The sequence below is a fragment of the Cibotium barometz genome, chromosome 14 (assembly GCF_041138505.1).
Source record: "Cibotium barometz isolate CiBa-2024 chromosome 14, ASM4113850v1, whole genome shotgun sequence".
Lineage (NCBI taxonomy): Eukaryota > Viridiplantae > Streptophyta > Polypodiopsida > Cyatheales > Cibotiaceae > Cibotium > Cibotium barometz.
Window position 1 is genome coordinate 19,235,445 of NC_141059.1, and position 17,559 is coordinate 19,253,003.

General features: G+C 39.7%; 1 long non-coding RNA gene and 1 other non-coding gene across 2 annotated transcripts; both read left to right on the top strand.

Annotated features, from left to right (window-relative positions):
- Positions 1-9,273: 9,273 nt before the first annotated feature.
- LOC147631751 (U6 spliceosomal RNA) lies at positions 9,274-9,376 on the top strand. Its single transcript, XR_015267437.1, has one exon. It is a non-coding gene; the product is annotated as a U6 spliceosomal RNA (small nuclear RNA).
- An 86-nt stretch (positions 9,377-9,462) lies between these two features.
- On the top strand, positions 9,463-15,099 carry LOC147631752 (uncharacterized). Its single transcript, XR_015267345.1, has 2 exons — positions 9,463-9,658; positions 14,580-15,099. It is a non-coding gene; the product is annotated as an uncharacterized LOC147631752 (long non-coding RNA).
- The last annotated feature ends 2,460 nt before the right edge of the window (positions 15,100-17,559 follow it).

Consider the following 17,559-nt stretch of genomic DNA (forward strand, 5'->3'; position numbering starts at 1 on the left):
TTTAAAAGACCTATTACTATGTAACATGCACCAAATCAATACAAAGCAAGGAGGCGACCCAAAAATGTGCAAGGAAGCCACCTCGCATTGTGGTGTTCCTTCATGGAGGAGTTTATTCATGACTTACGAGAATTTCACATGTTAAATAACAAAGTATTAAACATTCCTAATGCAGACATGGTTTGGTTCAATACACCCCGGTGATGGAGTCTCCAATAAATTGCACAGCCTAGCAGGAGTTGTGCCTATTCGCACCCATAGGGTCTATGCAAAGGTCCTCCCGTGTTGTTGTGAATCGGACTATGTCTGCTAGCTAAAGTAAATGCAAAGGTCCTCCCATGTTGTTTTGAATTGAATGCCTAAGTTTTAATAATGCATTTAGGACATAAAAACTTACCCACCATAGTAGAGTTGGCATCCACAAGCATGAAGAGTTGAGATGGCATCGATGAGGCACAACTGACGATGTTGAGGCACACGCGTGAAAAAGACAATTTAAAGGGCTTTCTACTAAATATGGAAGTTTAGGGTTAAACAAGAGAGGTCACACCTTAAATAGGTGTGATGCAGCATGATGACATCAGAAACAAATGCACTGATTACTAGTAGTAGTGATGAGGCATGATGATGTCATGTACACATGGTATTGAATGATGATATCAAATTCGTGACTGATGACATGGAGGAGAATGTGGTGCGATCGCTATCAATGGGAGCTTATCACGTGTAAAGACCATTTGACATCGGGAATAAAGCATTCCCATGCACATTATTGGTAGCGTGATTATCATACACTCTTGCTCTTTTGCAACTGATCGTGATTTTCAGACACCTTTTCTCTTCTACAACCGATCGTAACACTATTTATCTCTTACAATCGATCCAAATTTTGATAGCGTGATATCGATAGTTCTCCCGATAGATACTAGTGACAATCTCTTGCCCAGTTCTAAATTTTGAGGTGTGTTCTAAAAGCTTGCCAATTTTTGAATATTGGTTTTAAAATAAGAATGTGCACTTTAGTTCTGTATTTAATCACAATAACATGACATGGGATGTCGTATCTCAACTCTGGCCCTAAATTGCATAATGATCCTTGAGAATTTTCAATTATTGATTGTTTATAGTTGATGCAAATTAGTATAATGTGATATGGAACCTTATACCCCATGCTAGGCCTAATATCATATTGTAATGAATCTTTTAATTACCCCCGTGTTCCCCTTGTTTAAAGCCGGTTGTCAAAGATTGTTGCATATTTATGTAACATAGACCCTTATAATAGAAATTTAGTACAATGCGATATGAGACCTCACTTGTAACCCTCACATATCGCGTGCTCCTATCATTGCAAATCACTACCATTTTCTCATTTTTGTATAGTTAATAATTATTGTGACATCTTCACTGGCTTGTAGATGGTTCTGATTAAGATTGAGGTCAAACCTGACGTTAAGATTGAATAAACCCTAGAAGAGAAATTGTTTGAGATAACACCATCATCATCGCCATCCTAAGATAACATGTATGTTTGTTTGCAATGTCTCCATCGAGGACATGATCGTGTCTGCATGCTTGTCTCCAAGAGAAAGAGTAGCGATACCAAGAGATCACTTTGAATGATGGAGTCATCTTGGACAAAATTTGATATGTGCATGTCAATGATCTTGTTCCTTCTACATCCTTTAAACAGAAGGTAAACATGGATATTTTAAAGATGATAAAGGATAAGAAGAAGAGACAAACAACAAGTGCCCCATCCACAACTGCAAATGTCGTCTTATCGACTATCACTACTATGAATATATTTCCTACTTGCATGTGCCGCTACTAAAGGATTTAAATTGAAGGAGGGGAGGAGAGAGGGGAGGAGAGAGCGGAGGAACCTTCAAGAGAAGAAGATGAGTTTCAAGAGATTATAGAGAAGATAAACTTGGACATGGAGAGGGACCTCATTAAGCATCTTGATATTCGCAAACTCAAAAGAGGACATCCAAGTGGTAATAACAATTGACAAGGGTTGCTCTATGATAGAGGAAACAAAGCACATTCTGACCTCAGACCTACTCGCCTATCCTATAGGTGACAATCAGTATGTTCTAATAATAGGTATTCAAGATACGTTTAACATTAACTTTCATGCCATTATCGCCTCGCCATCATCACATAGAATCTTGAAGAAGATGATGATTTCGTCGACCAAGATGTGGATAAATATCTTCTACTGAATTCAAATGTCAAGGAAATTGGTTCCATACTCATTCTAAGACATAGCAATGATGTGCAAGGATGTATCATTATGAAGCCAACCTTCCCACTGAAGAGGAATTTCAAGCTACTCAATAAAGACTCAATATTTTACATATGGGAAAGGAAGGGGAGTCTTCATCTATCAAGGACACCAACTCAACAATCAACATATGGACAAATGATTTACTTGTTAATGATGAGAATCAGAAGGTCTACTTACAATAATGTTGCATATCGCGATGAAGTTTCATATTGCATTTGTTTGGATGGTTTATGGTCAACATTGTTTTGGAGTTGGTGGTGTATGAGGATGATTTTCTCAAGCGCGCATTAGGAAAATGAGTGGGAAGCCCTAGGAAAGGACTCAGCACTGGGAGAGTACATCAACCGACTAAAATTTTCATAATTCATTATATTCCACCAGAAATCTCAAAGGATAATGCCAAATTCCCAAGGTAGGGCCTTAGAGTGTATGCTTTAAGGAGTAAATATTACTTAGCCTATACCATGTGTGGATTAACATGTGGGATCAGGGATCCCAAGATGCTAAGTGAGTATGGCAAAAGGTAGTTTCTCAGATCCAAAAGACTGAGTTTCACCAGTTTTACTGTTGTAGGATGATGGCAAGCCATCTTCAAAGAGAGCAAGGCTTCATGCATTGGAGGATGCTAGTAAGCAAGATCGAGAGTAGTAGTAGACTCCTATCTCTTATAATAATTGGCTCTTTGATGTTATACAATGACACTTCAAGCTATGTTCATTTCTGAAGTAAAACTATTAGTCATGGATCTATGAATATCCAAATCTTTCTATGTCTTTGTTTTCTTTGTCGCCATTCAACATGCTTAATACTTATATTAGATCTCCTCTTCATATATCTTACTTTTTTTCCCTATTTAAAAGTTTCACTACTTGATTAATTTCATATGTGTCTGCATGATCAGGCATCTTGGAATGCATTGATTGGGGCATATGCCCAGCGAGGATATCAAAAGGATTTCTAGCTCTTTGAAAAGATGTAGCTTGAAGGTGTAAAGCCAAATGCAATTAGTCTTTTCAGTGTCCTCAATGCTTATGATGGCCCAGGAAACCTTGCTTTGCTAGTAAGGAGATCCATGCTTGCATTGCTGATGCCGAGCTTTGTTCATAGCTCTTGTGAGTATGTATGGCAAATGAACTACTCCTTGTTTTTGGTTATGTGTCCATGCTTCCTATATGTCCACTGATGCAATTCCTCTAAATTGTTAGCTTTCTTGCTCCTCCACCATGTCTCGTATGATTGAAATACTCGGAGCATGCTTGATATTGTTTTTTCTCCATTCCTTGGGTTGACCATATCGATAAACTACCACACTCTTGTGCAAACCAAGGATTATGATTGTAGGTGATATGATGTAAAAGAATAAAACAATACTTTAATTACTAAATTTCTCAACATATAGTTTTACAACTAGTTCAATGCATAATGAATAGTGGGTGATGTGTTGATCCATCCATGAAACAATCATTGACCTCTTTAACTCTTCTAGTGCTCTTTGAAGATCTTATGGTCCTTTTTAGTCCACACTTTCAAATCATAGAACTTAAACATAGTGTCTAAAGATTTCCACATTTTGGCCTTACGTGATCTTGCTTGACCATTGTCTGCATGTTCTACTACTACGTTATGAACACACTTCCATCGGCTGTACTAATCGTCTTCTTCGATGACGAGGGTTATCATCTAGTGTTGGTGAAGTTAGAAACCTTCTTCGATGACGAGGGTTATCATCTAGTGTTGGTGAAGTTAGAAACCTTCTTGCTTTAACACCCCTAATAGAAGGTTATCATCTAATGTTGGTGAAGCTAGAAACCTTCTTGCTTTAACACCCCTAATAGAAGGTTTCTTAGGTACAACCCTTGCATCTATAGACCTTTTCATCTTGTTATATTTGCATGTCCACCATACAAACCAATGTCATATATAACTTTGTCTAGTGCTTTGATGGATTTAAGGCTTTGTTGTATTGGGCTGTAGAGTCCATGGAAAACATATGTATAAGAACAAAAGTTTTTTAATGATTTTGCAGAGAGCATACATTGTAAAAATGTGGACTCTCAACAATTCGATGACGAGGGTTATCATCTAGTGTTGGTGAAGTTAGAAACCTTCTTGCTTTAACACCCCTAATAGAAGGTTATCATCTAATGTTGGTGAAGCTAGAAACCTTCTTGCTTTAACACCCCTAATAGAAGGTTTCTTAGGTACAACCCTTGCATCTATAGACCTTTTCATCTTGTTATATTTGCATGTCCACCATACAAACCAATGTCATATATAACTTTGTCTAGTGCTTTGATGGATTTAAGGCTTTGTTGTATTGGGCTGTAGAGTCCATGGAAAACATATGTATAAGAACAAAAGTTTTTTAATGATTTTGCAGAGAGCATACATTGTAAAAATGTGGACTCTCAACAATAGAATTCAAGAATTATCTTGAAGTTTGGGTCTTTCATGTGCCTATCCGATGATGCCTTCTTCCAATACATTTTATCAAGTACCTTTGCACTGCACATGCAATATAAATAAGGGCTTTTTGAATTGGCACCCTTTGACACATTGTACTTACATTTTAGAGTTTTAAGATCACCTGCCATATGTCACTCCACATCCAAGATTTTGTCATTTCTCTACTCGCGCTGATGATCTCGGGTATAGATGTCCTATGAAAGACCCAATGTAGAATATCAAAATTCTCTAAGATGACTTGTAACACATAAGGACACACGAATGCAGTACTCATTGCTTGCTGTAAGTAATGCTTTTGCACAAACAAATATTTAAAAATTTTACTTTAAAGGATCCCAAAGAGAGTATACTATTTTTAGATTGAACACGAAACCATCTATGATCATCTTTTTTAAAATAGATGGATCAAGTGCCCTATTCATCAGTGTGATGATAACCCTTTCTAACTTTCTCTCCTTCACAATTTGACATTCCTCAAGCTTTATCACAAATTCGAGGACACCATCACATTCTTCAGGAGTAACTTCAAAAAATTAAATGCCATATGATTGCAAGGCCTGCAAGTCGTAAAAAATATTATTGTATCTATTGTAGACCACAACTCTCTTGTTGGTGCAACATATGTGTCTTCAATATGAAATGGGGTTCCCAATGTTTGTTGTACCTCTTTATTTACTTATTTTTATATTTTTAAACCTAAGAAAGATTTGGCAATAACGATCCTTTCATACTAGATCCCTTCATCTTTGGTTGTAAAGTCTTATAAATGGTTAAGTATCATCTATGTGATATACTCACCTCATTGAGTATTGCCTGGATGTCTTGTGGACTGAGTTGATTCTCTTTGATAAAGTCCTCTATTTGCTTATTTGTAATCTTTTTATATTTCTTGTCCTTCATCATTGCTTCTACATATTGGCGATTGAAAAGAAGACTAAACTGTACACTAGAACGTTCTATCGTTGATTTTAATCAGGGTGTAATAATGATCTGATATTAAATTAAAATGCACAAATTGATATACATGAACATCCCCAAAATAATGATAAAAAATAATAATATGATGCTTATAAAAATATTACAATAATAACAATCAACTGAGTAATAGAAAGGAGCTACTTGATTGCATGTATTCTCTTCTTTATGCCACCACCTCCTAGCTTCATTTGTTCAATATCCATGAGCTTTTCTTGTCGTCTATACAGAGACCTAATGAGGTCTGCTTAAGTTTTAATTCATCCCTTTGTTTTTCCAAGCCCTAAAATGGTTTCCTCATTGCTTAATAACTTCGGCACACACTGCTCCATGGTTTGCTTCAAATAAGTAATCTCCTTCTTAAACAAATCTCTTTCTAATTTAAGAACATTGCTTGTTGCTTTCAAATGATGTATATATCTAAGGAGCCCACGATAGCCATCTCCAAAAAAGTTAAGCACAGAGATATCATATCCCTAAACGGGGATGTAGAGTTTATAAGAGAGTCTTTAGGATATAGCCTCCCATCAATCCATAAATCTATGTTTTTCTTCCCTTGCATCCTAAACATTTCTTTAGCAGCAGTAGTAGACAAAGTATTGGGTTTAAAAATTTCTCTTACTTAGAGGTTCACATTCACATTTAAGCTCGATGTATAGGTTATGCATGTCTCTCCTCTTTCTATTCCTCCTTGCTCTTGGTCCCTCTGCCATCTTCTTTATGCTCTCTGTGTTCCTCCTTGCTTTCGATAACCCTAGTGGCAAAATGAGAATGCAAAGAAAAAGGTGCCATTTACTTCATTTTACTATTAAGGTACCTTTTCCATTCAGATATGCTATTTCGGCCTGTATGTAGATTTTTAGAGATATGAGCCATTAAACTCTGAAAATTAACCACTTTTTTCTTTACATACATGAAAATAAAAAAGTGATTAAAAACTTCGAGGATTGGAGAAGAGGAATGCATCTTTTATGTTTTAAAAGAACTGGAGAGAAAATACGCCAAACTCAATTTCATATTATTTTTTAGACTTTATGGATTCTCTCTCTCTCTCTAAGCTCAGTTTTCTTAGAGGGCCCAAAATTGAGTCCAATATTTCCCTAATGTCATAAGGAAGTGGTGTTAACACCGCTTCCTAAAATCAAAACTCGAGTAAGGCAACCTCATGGCGGATATCTGAAAATTTTACTTACTTTAGATAGCCAACGTATCATTTAAAGTTCCTAGAGATTAAAGGTTGTTGAATGGCTCACACAAAGAGGCCTTTTTAACATGGCCCATGTTGAATCCTTTAGTCATGACGCACACGAGTACAGTAACCTCCACCTTGGTGGGTGGTAGTAGTGAGAAAATAGCTAACTTTTGTGGTCTAAGCGTGCATGATAGAGTGTGGGCTGTATACACATGGCCGTGGAGGCAGAAGCTTTGCTCAAAAGTGGGCTACAAGTAGCAATGGGGAGAGGCACATGCTCTACTCAAACGTGGTTGTGTTGACTTGATCCTTACTGTGCAAGGGCGAACATTCTGCAGTACAGTGGAAGCCATGTTGGCATGGGCGTCCACGGACATGCAAAGAGGTTGGAATCCCTCTTGCTGTGCTGCTCTGCTGTCTCACAGGTGAATTTGTTGTGGGGCTAGAGGAAGTTGAGAGGTACAAGGGGCGATCGCAGTGGTGACATGGGCTCGAAGAAAAGGAACAAACTATGCATGGGGCCTGTCTGGAAAAAGGCCAGGTTGGCACCCACATCTCATAGAGTTTGGGCGGCTTTGTGGGGAGAAGGCAGCTCGTGGCTCAAAAAATTGTGTGCTAGAGAAGTTCGGAGCCCTGACCACCATCAGCAGATCAATTTTTGGTGCCTCGGTGGTGAGGTCTCGTGTAAAAGTCACTTTGTTCTTTACATACATGAAAATAAAAAAGTGATTAAAAACTTCGAGGACTGGAGAAGAGGAATGCATCTTTTATGTTTTAAAAGAACTGGAGAGAAAATACGCCAAACTCAATTTCATTTTATTTTTTAGACTTTATGGATTCTCTCTCTCTCTCTAAGCTCAGTTTTCTTAGAGGGCCCAAAGTTGAGTCCAAAATTTCCCTAATGTCATAAGGAAGCGGTGTTAACACCGCTTCTTAAAATCAAAACTCGAGTAGGGCAACCTCATGGCGGAGATCTGAAAATTTTACTTACTTTAGATAGCCAACGTATCATTTAAAGTTCCTAGAGATTAAAGGTTGTTGAATGGCTCACACAAAGAGGCCTTTTTAACATGGCCCATGTTGAATCCTTTAGTCATGACGCACACGAGTACAGTAACCTCCGCCTTGGTGGGTGGTAGTAGTGAGAAAATAGCTAACTTTTGTGGTCTAAGCGTGCATGATAGAGTGTGGGCTGTATACACATGGCCGTGGAGGCAGAAGCTTTGCTCAAAAGTGGGCTACAAGTAGCAATGGGGAGAGGCACATGCTCTACTCAAACGTGGTTGTGTTGACTTGATCCTTACTGTGCAAGGGCGAACATTCTGCAGTACAGTGGAAACCATGTTGGCATGGGCGTCCACGGACATGCAAAGAGGTTGGAATCCCTCTCGCTGTGCTGCTCTGCTGTCTCACAGGTGAATTTGTTGTGGGGCTAGAGGAAGTTGAGAGGTACAAGGGGCGATCGCAGTGGTGACATGGGCTCGAAGAAAAGGAACAAACTATGCATGGGGCCTGTCTGGAAAAAGGCCAGGTTGGCACCCACATCTCATAGAGTTTGGGCGGCTTTGTGGGGAGAAGGCGGCTCGTGGCTCAAAAAATTGTGTGCTAGAGAAGTTCGGAGCCCTGACCACCATCAGCAGATCAATTTTTGGTGCCTCGGTGGTGAGGTCTCGTGTAAAAGTCACTTTGTTCTTTACATACATGAAAATAAAAAAGTGATTAAAAACTTCGAGGACTGGAGAAGAGGAATGCATCTTTTATGTTTTTAAAAAACTGGAGAGAAAATACGCCAAACTCAATTTCATCGTATTTTTTAGACTTTATGGATTCTCTCTCTCGCTAAGCTCAGTTGGCACTTCTTAGAGGGCCCAAAGTTGAGTCCAAAATTTCCCTAATGTCATAAGGAAGCGGTGTTAACACAGCCCAACTTGAAGCCTAAAATCAAAACTCGAGTAAGGCAACCTCATGGCGGAGATTTGAAAATTTTACTTACTTTAGATAGCCAACGTATCATTCAAAGTTCCTAGAGATTAAAGGTTGTTGAATGGCTCAAACAAAGAGGCCTTTTTAACATGGCCCATGTTGAATCCTTTAGTCATGATGCACACGAGTCGAGTACAGTAATCTCCGCCTTGGTGTGGGTGGTAGTAGTGAGAAAATAGCTAACTTGTTTCCTAGGCTATATTGTTGCCTTTCTATAAGAAGCAGCCATTTTCGTCATGGTAAAACGTGGCGTCTGCTAGAAGCGCGCCACGTGTCAGGTGTAGACGGCCAATTTACCCCACATCTATGGAAGCCACGCCATGAAAAGCAGTATAGAGGTCGCAGAGGGAGCCCTTTCTATCTCGTCCCTTCGGGGACATCTGATAAAATGGTTACGATACAGAGAAGATTAGCATGGCCCCTGCGCAAGGATGACACGCACAATTCGAGAAATGGTCCAAGATTTTTTCTCTCTCTCCCCCTCTCTCTGCCTTTTTTTTTTTATGGAGGGGGGTTTGCGCAGAGCTCCATTCCATTATTTTTGTTTTTTTCCTTTCTTTTTTGCTGCTGGACAAGAATAATATATGTTTTGGCGACGAGGCGAATAGATTTCTGTCCAGAGTCCACCATATCCATCCACCCATCCATCCATCATGAAGCAAAGCGCAGAGAGCTAATGTTTTTCGATAGCCACCATGGCCGACATGATCATATCATAAGCGAAGCGCAGCGCAGCGCAGAGAGCTAAGGTAAATTCTGTGGTGTTTCTAATATATATATATACATTACGTGTATCTTATTTTGGCACATCTTTTTCTTCTTCACGCTGCAGAAGCTTGTTTAAGCGCTGCCATGACTCTGCGAGAGTGACTCTTTTAAATTTTTCTTTCTTTCTTTTTTGAAAATTACCATGAAATGATATGCTAGGCCGGCGGCCATGCTGTTGATATGGCGGCTGCAGGGGGGGTCCGCTGGATTGCTAGGCTTGGGCTCCGGCCAGCATGGATGGTGTGTAAAACTGGGACAGAGGGCCATGCCCAACTAGCCCCTGACTGACTCACTGACTTACTTGGGGCTTAGGTGCCCTCCCTCTGGAAGTACGCCGCCGCCAAGGGAGATCATGATGGGGCCTAGCCCTACCCGCCGCGCGGAGGCGGACGTTCCGCGTTAGACCTAGGCTCTTATTATGATAAATCCTGCCCTAGACGTACAGCGCAGCCTCCTCAGAGGTCTGCTGCCCACCGGAGCGGAGCCGCTTGTGCCCTACCCAGCGGAGGTTCCGATCCCTGCGCAGGCCAGCAACGATGATCTTTTCCTTTCGATACTACCCAGGGAGGTTCGGCGGCATGCTGTGTCTCCCTCCCTCCTTTTTTGTTGCGACGAGGGATGCTGTCCTCCTCATCTTGGATCCGCATCCCTTCGCCCCCGCAAACAAGGATCATCTTTTCCTTCTTTCCATGAAAATGTGGTAGACACCAACCGTTGCATTGCTTAAGGTCTTGTAGTGAGATGGGCCGATCTTTTACTTCTTCTAGTGTGACAGCTGCAAGCAACACCACCCCACAAGGTGGTTACGGGTCCTCTGCTGCGATCGAGTATCTCTACCTCGTGCGCGCTTGGGGCTTCAAAACAAGTTTTTGCCAGACCCTTATCTTGTCGAGGGGGACACACAGCCCCTTGATAGAGCTGGCTACGCTCGAAGTGACCCAGTGTTGTTGCGCGCAGGGCCTGTCGAGATACCGGTGGGGAAGGGGGAATCCATGCTTGGTTCAACCAGCAGCTAGAATGTTTTGTGCTCTAGCCTACGCATTGACCCGTGCAACCCTTGCTGGATAGTACATCCTCCTCGATAAATCTTCAGCCCGCTTTAACCCCGTTCAAGCAGCAAGGTCTGAAGATCCAAAAATTTGTGCACTAAATTACAATGACTTCAGTTCTCTCGCTTTATTCATGCAGCCTACGAGTGTGGCCTTCTTTTCTTGTTGACTGATCCTATCTTATGAATAAAGGGAGCTGAATCATGGTCCTTTTACATTTTATTGTGTGCTCTAACCTTAGACCATGACATTGATCATAAATTCCAACATATTCCAATACCCTCCCTTGATCATGGCATGGTATATTGCCCTCCCTTGATCCAAACATTACATGAAAGAAAAAGCTTAACTCATAAGGAGTATAGCTCTACAGTACATAAAGGAAATTAGCATCGCTCATAGGGAGCATAGCTTCTACATTGCGAAAAGAAAATGACATGAAAACATTCCTACATGAAAACATTCCTCCATTCCTCTCCCATACCCCATCATCATCATAGCATCATCATTTATCATATCCATGGGCATCATCATCATTTGTTGGTCATGGAGACCCAACTCCCCATCAATCCCCCCTTGAGGGCTACATGGCCTACTGAGAGATATTGTGAGCATCATAGAAACACATAACCTACATCATCGGTGGTTAGAGGTGTCCATACATAAACATTTGGGTAAGAGAGGGCATAAACATTGTTGGCTTTAGAAAGCCCATTCTGCATCTACCTCTGCATCAAAGGAGGTAGTAACATTGTTGCATGCTTGGATTTCTTCTGCTGAATCATTCGAAATGCTTACCATATTTGCCTGGTTGGTGTAACATTTGTCGGCGAGATGACCTGGCTTTCCACATTTGGTGCATATTCGCTTTGGCTTGTCTTTGTGGTAGCAATTCTTGGCAAGGTGTCCTGTCCTTCCACAATGTGTACATTGGAGTGATTTGCCGGTTTGCTTTTGAACAAGGTATGCCTGGTTTGAGACAAGATCAATGGCTCTACCTTTCAGCTTCTTCTCTTCTTCCAAGAGAACACTCTCTATTCCCTCCAAAGTGGGATCCTGCATATACTTTAAGGTCGGCATGAGTGTATCATACTCGGATGGCATTGACTTTAGGAGGATGGCTATGGCATCACTCTCCTTGACTGGTTCATTGATGGCTTCGAGCTGGGCCATCAAGCTCTTCATGGTGTTGATGTGAGATGCAAGTGTCTCATCAATCTTGTACTCTAGACTGTAAAAGTCTACTTTGAGACTGATTTTGCTGTGGAGGCCTTGAGCACCAAAAGATTTATCCAGTGAATTCCATGCAATTTGTGAAGATGTTCCATTACCAATGTAATGTATATAACTATCTTCAACTCCAAGGGCAATGAGAGCTAATGCTTTCTCATCCTTGGTTTGCCAAGAGATTTCTCCTTCTCGTGTGGCAGGTTTAGGTATAGTGCCATTGACTATGCCCCAAACTCCTTCTTTCATTAGTAAAAATCTCATTTTGACTTGCCAAGTGTGGAAGTCATGACCATTGAATTTCTTGATGAAAGAAGATGATATGTAAGTTGACTCCATGATTGGAACTGAACAATGCAATAGATTAAAAGCTAGAATCCCCCTTCACCATATATATGCATGAAATTACTCAAGAATTCCCCAAACCCATAAGCTTTTGCATAATGATAATAGCGGGGCCTAGACTTGATCCTAGGTTTTCTAGTTTTGCTTTTGGGTTTTAATGATTTTTTGATATAATCTTCATTAGATGATTCAGCATCCGAATGCATGACTACAAAGAGATATTCAACTCAATATGCATATTAGAATGTCATCTCAATAGATAATTATATGGTGATTAGTGGAGATGATTAATTAAAGAGAAAAAAACTGCCCCCAAATATAGAGTGAGCTTTGAGCAATTGAATGAGGCTCTTCCCAAATGAGAAACATAAAATGCTTTAAACCAAGTGAGAAACAAGGTATTGGCTCTAATCTCAGCACTCAAACATGCCAAGATGTTGCTTCAATCTCTGTAAATCTGCTCTGCAACACAGCATATACTGTCACTGAGAAATTAGTTCAAACAGCAGCTACAGTGGACCATTGCTCATGAAAATCAACAAGGAGGAGCTTCATAGCATCAATGTAATGCTCATAAGAGGAATTTGTAAACCATGCTTTGTAGGACTTCAATTTTACCAATTTCGCAGCGCAGAGGCGGGCTGCTGCAGAGAGAAATACACCGCGTCTGCTTCGTGGGAGCTCCAATGGAGCTAGGTGTAGAAAGCGCCGGATGTTAGCTCTCTTTTGAATCAAAAAGTGTGAGATTTGGTGGAGTATAGAGCTCACATGAGGCAAAAAACCAGCAGGGGGTGCAGTGAAGCTTTAATGGAAAGCTTGAAAAAAATGAAAAATTGAACAATGTGGTTAATTACTATGCCTAGGGGTAATCATGGCTCTGATACCATGTTGGGAAAAGCATAATGAGAGATGATAAAAGCTTAATGAGTTCATTGAGTGATCAAAGAGCTATGGTGGTTCAAGATAACCCATGATGGTCACATGAACAAAAAGTGATTAACTAGTACTTAATCCAAGATTAAGAGAGCATAATGACAGCACAATAAGGGGCATTACATAGCATATAAAATTCGTGTTTTTCTCATTAGGAGGGCCACCATTTTATAGCCAAAGAGTACATGTTTGAATGACATCATTGCTTACATCTCACCAAGAGCATCCAAGGCCATCTCCCCCCCACATGGCTCCCTAGAATATAGCCTCCAGGAATCTTCTGAAACTCGCCTACTTCAAGTGGGGTTTGACCCTTACATTCACCTGGATTCTCCTCACTTTACATGGTCCTTTTACATTTTATTGTGTGCTCTAACCTTAGACCATGACATTGATCATAAATTCCAACATATTCCAATACCAAAGGCATGGCATTGAGCCGTGCAGCAACTTGCGAAATACTAGATCCTCCATAAACCTGTAGTCCGGTTTAACCAGCAGCAAAAATTTTGAGCTTGGTATGGATTGCATAGTCGCACGAAACATGGCTCTCTCTCTCTCTCTCTCTCTCTCTCTCTCTCTCGCTCGATTTATTGTTGTCTACGAGTGTGGACGCACTTGAAGGGGGCTGAGTTGAGCATGTTCTGAGATACTCTCTCTCTTGTGGCCTTCTATTGTTGTTGTCTTATTAGGATCGCTCGGGTTGGTCTCTTTATCTACATTCCAACAGGTCTCTGGAGCACTCCATCACCCATGTTTACTTCATAACTGCTAGTGAGATGAGACCCATGTATGTAAGAGGCATAGAAGTGGTCGCGACGAGACCTCCCCTACTTGGAAAAGTGGTTTGGCTAGGGTATCTCTGCGTTGTTGTCCATTTGATACCAAAGCACATGACAAGCGACGGTTTAGGAAGAGCAGACCATGATTCTGTTTGTTTCTTGCCGTGTATTTACAGACCACAACTTTCTCTATAGAGCTATGATTGCAAGGAAAAAATCAAGATTTTGATATACCAAAATCTCAAATTTATTCTACTACATATGTTTTAAAAACTTCCAGATGGGGAGTGCCCTAGATGACCCTAGAGTGGTTGTTGACGCTATGGACAGTTGCTATGTGAACATTCTTAGAAAGAGAGAGACATTTCCTAGAAAGAGCTGTACATGTTGGCCTGTTAAGTTAATCGGATGAAAAAGATAAATGTTATAATGGACGAAAAGGTAACAAAAGTTCTCCAAACAAATAGCAAAGATGCAAGCATACCTATGTGCATAGCACGCGATCAATGACATGGTTATTTGCTTATAGAATGCATATCCTAATTTTGCTGTTGCACACTTTCCAGGAGGCTACTTACTCCATACAGGTGGTCTCAAACCAAGATATTATAGTGACTTCTCAAAAGGACGTGTTGGATTCCGTATTTGACTTTCCTCCACTTGGAGCTCCGCATGCTGACTATGGGGCAGGTTGGAAGTCTATGAAATTTTTGAGAGTCAGCTATACTATATTGCATTATATAATACTACTGGTTCATCAAAAACTGGTAACGCCATCGGTTCCCAAGCACTGTTGGCAATAGCTACCCTACTCTACTCGAAGCTCTCTAATTATCTGCACTTTGCTCTATGTAAAAAAAGAAGAAGAGAGCATTGGACCTTTTGAGAGAAGGTGACTCCTAAGAAAATATTATTTTAAGCATAGGCTAAATGAAGTTTTTACTGGTAGAGGATTAGGTGTTGTGATTGTATGGATAAGTCTAATCCTGTTGTAACTAATGCAATTTCCCATGAGGCCTTGTGAGCAAATGAGGGCTACCATAAAAAATGCTTTTTTTTAAAAAAAAAATTCAAAGGTTGTGGGGCTGCTATGGACTTCTGAAAGATTCAATGTGTAGAAAATGTTTGAGATCTGATTGTGATGTAATGGCATGCTTGAGTCAAAACCGCCTTATATGCTGGGAATTAAGATGTTGAGGGAGTAGAAAGAAATTGACAAGTAACAAAGAGAAGATAAGCGACGCTTGTATATGTTGAAATAGTGGTGATGCCACATTGTGTGTTTAAGGGGGAGCATGGAACTTTTGTTGATTCAACTTGTTGGATGGTTCATTGTTCAAAGGTTATTGTATGTAATCAAAAGAGAGAAGGTTGAAGATGAGTCGAGAAGAAGGTGAAAAAGGTAAATTCATTAGCCATGTGGGATGATTGGGAGAGAATCAAGTTGATTGAGAGATTTTAGGTAATTGAGAAAATGCAGGGGAGTTGATGGAGAAATTGTTAAAGAGGGGATTTGATAGAATAAATCAAGGAGAAGAATGCAGGTCTAGATGCTCACCTTCTTAGAGCTCTAAATTATGTACATGGTTACAATTTGGAGACAACATTATAGTGTAGTTCAAGCTATTGTGAGCTTGATTAGCTTTTTTTAAAAGAAATCTTGAGATTATCTCCTTGCTCAATTGCTAATAATTGTGTTTATCTGTCATTAGTCATGGCTTGAGATTTGTGCTTTAATCCACCATAGCTCCCATATAATTGTAATTTGGTATCAAATCCACAAGGACCACGATCTTAGCAAATTAGAGTTATTTTGTCTTGCTTTGTGTGTCTATATTAATTTAGCCTAGGTGTATGGTAACTAAGATTTGTATTATAGTCTCATTAGAAAAATTGGTCTTTTTTTTCCACTTTAGAGAGAGAGAGAGAGAGAGAGAGAGAGAGAGAACTATTGGTATGTTGTCTACCTACCTCTTCCTTGTGAGAGGCTTAGAGGCTCTTATAGCAACAAGTTTCTAGGTTCTTTTTTGGTAAGGAAGAGCCTTTGCTAATAGTAGTCACACACAATTGGTATCTAAGACTTCACAGCTTCCACCTTTGAACCTGGGAACTTATCTTTATTGCGTAGGTTGAAACTTTTAAGTCTATATAGGTGGTTTTAACTCATCAAGAGATCAGAGGGTGTTTACCAGTGGGCAACTTGTAACATAATAGCTAGAAGACTGCCAATCTTGATCTTTACCTTTACAGGTCTTTGAAAACATTATCAAATATTCCACATAATTTTAGTTATAGATATAGGATGGGATTCGATTAGGTCTAAAGATACAATATGTTTTCTTGAGGACTAAACATATACTATTAAAAGATACAACTTTTAAGCTATAATTTCAAGAAAGCATATCAATAACAATCACAAAAAACACTAATAAACATCACAAAGAATGGATAGAAATCCCCTTGGTCATCTGATTGCTACAACTTTTGAAACAGATGATGGGACACACAATTGTAATACTCCATGAATGACCGGTTATGTTTCTTGATTTGGTTGGTTGATTACGCTAAACATGAGGAATACTCTCTAATCTATTCACATGTCTTGTTAGGACACCGTTAGTTTAAACCAAAGAAACCTATCTTGTAAAGAGGTCAATAAACTATAACTTAAATTTAACTAATCATTGCTAATAATTATATTTAACCTTATAATTAAAAGAACAAACAAATTAACAATCTCGAATAGAAAATTATAGTGAAAAAGAATTAAAAACTCCCAGATCTAGCATTTCCAATTTAAAGTTTGGTTCTCCACTAGAGAGTGAGGGATATCATAATATCACGCAATAAAAGTATTGAAATAGTGGTGATGCCACATTGTGTGTTTAAGGGGGAGCATGGAACTTTTGTTGATTCAACTTGTTGGATGGTTCATTGTTCAAAGGTTATTGTACGTAATCCAAAGAGAGAAGGTTGAAGATGAGTCGAGAAGAAGGTGAAAAAGGTAAATTCACTAGCCATGTGGGATGATTGGGAGAGAATCAAGTAGGTTACATCTTTTTGAGTAGGAGCTTCTTCTCCTAGGTGTCTGTGTACACTGTATTGGGGGGAGAAGGCTGATCGTCTTGGCCATCATTACAAGATTAAATCTAGGATCACGAGACTTATCATTTACACTACGCTCATGATATATAAGTAAAACCTTGAAATCATTTTATTTCTCAATTCAAATATTTACAAGGACAAGATTGATTACAAGGATTTGAGACTAATGTATTTAGTCATATTCATCATAAAAGAGACTTCTAAGCTTAACTAGAGCATAAGACTCGAGCAGTTAACGTAGGTGAAATATGGGGGTTCCACCATGGTTTCTAGGATATAGAAAACTAATGGTAGGGGAGGTAGACTATGGATTGTATTGCATTCCAGAATAGCTACTCGGTTGGTGGCTAAGACTTACATTACTTGGTCATACACCTTAACGGTTCTGTGGTATATGCTTCCCTTCTATGGTAACGTAACTATCTAGTCTAGGGGTACCCA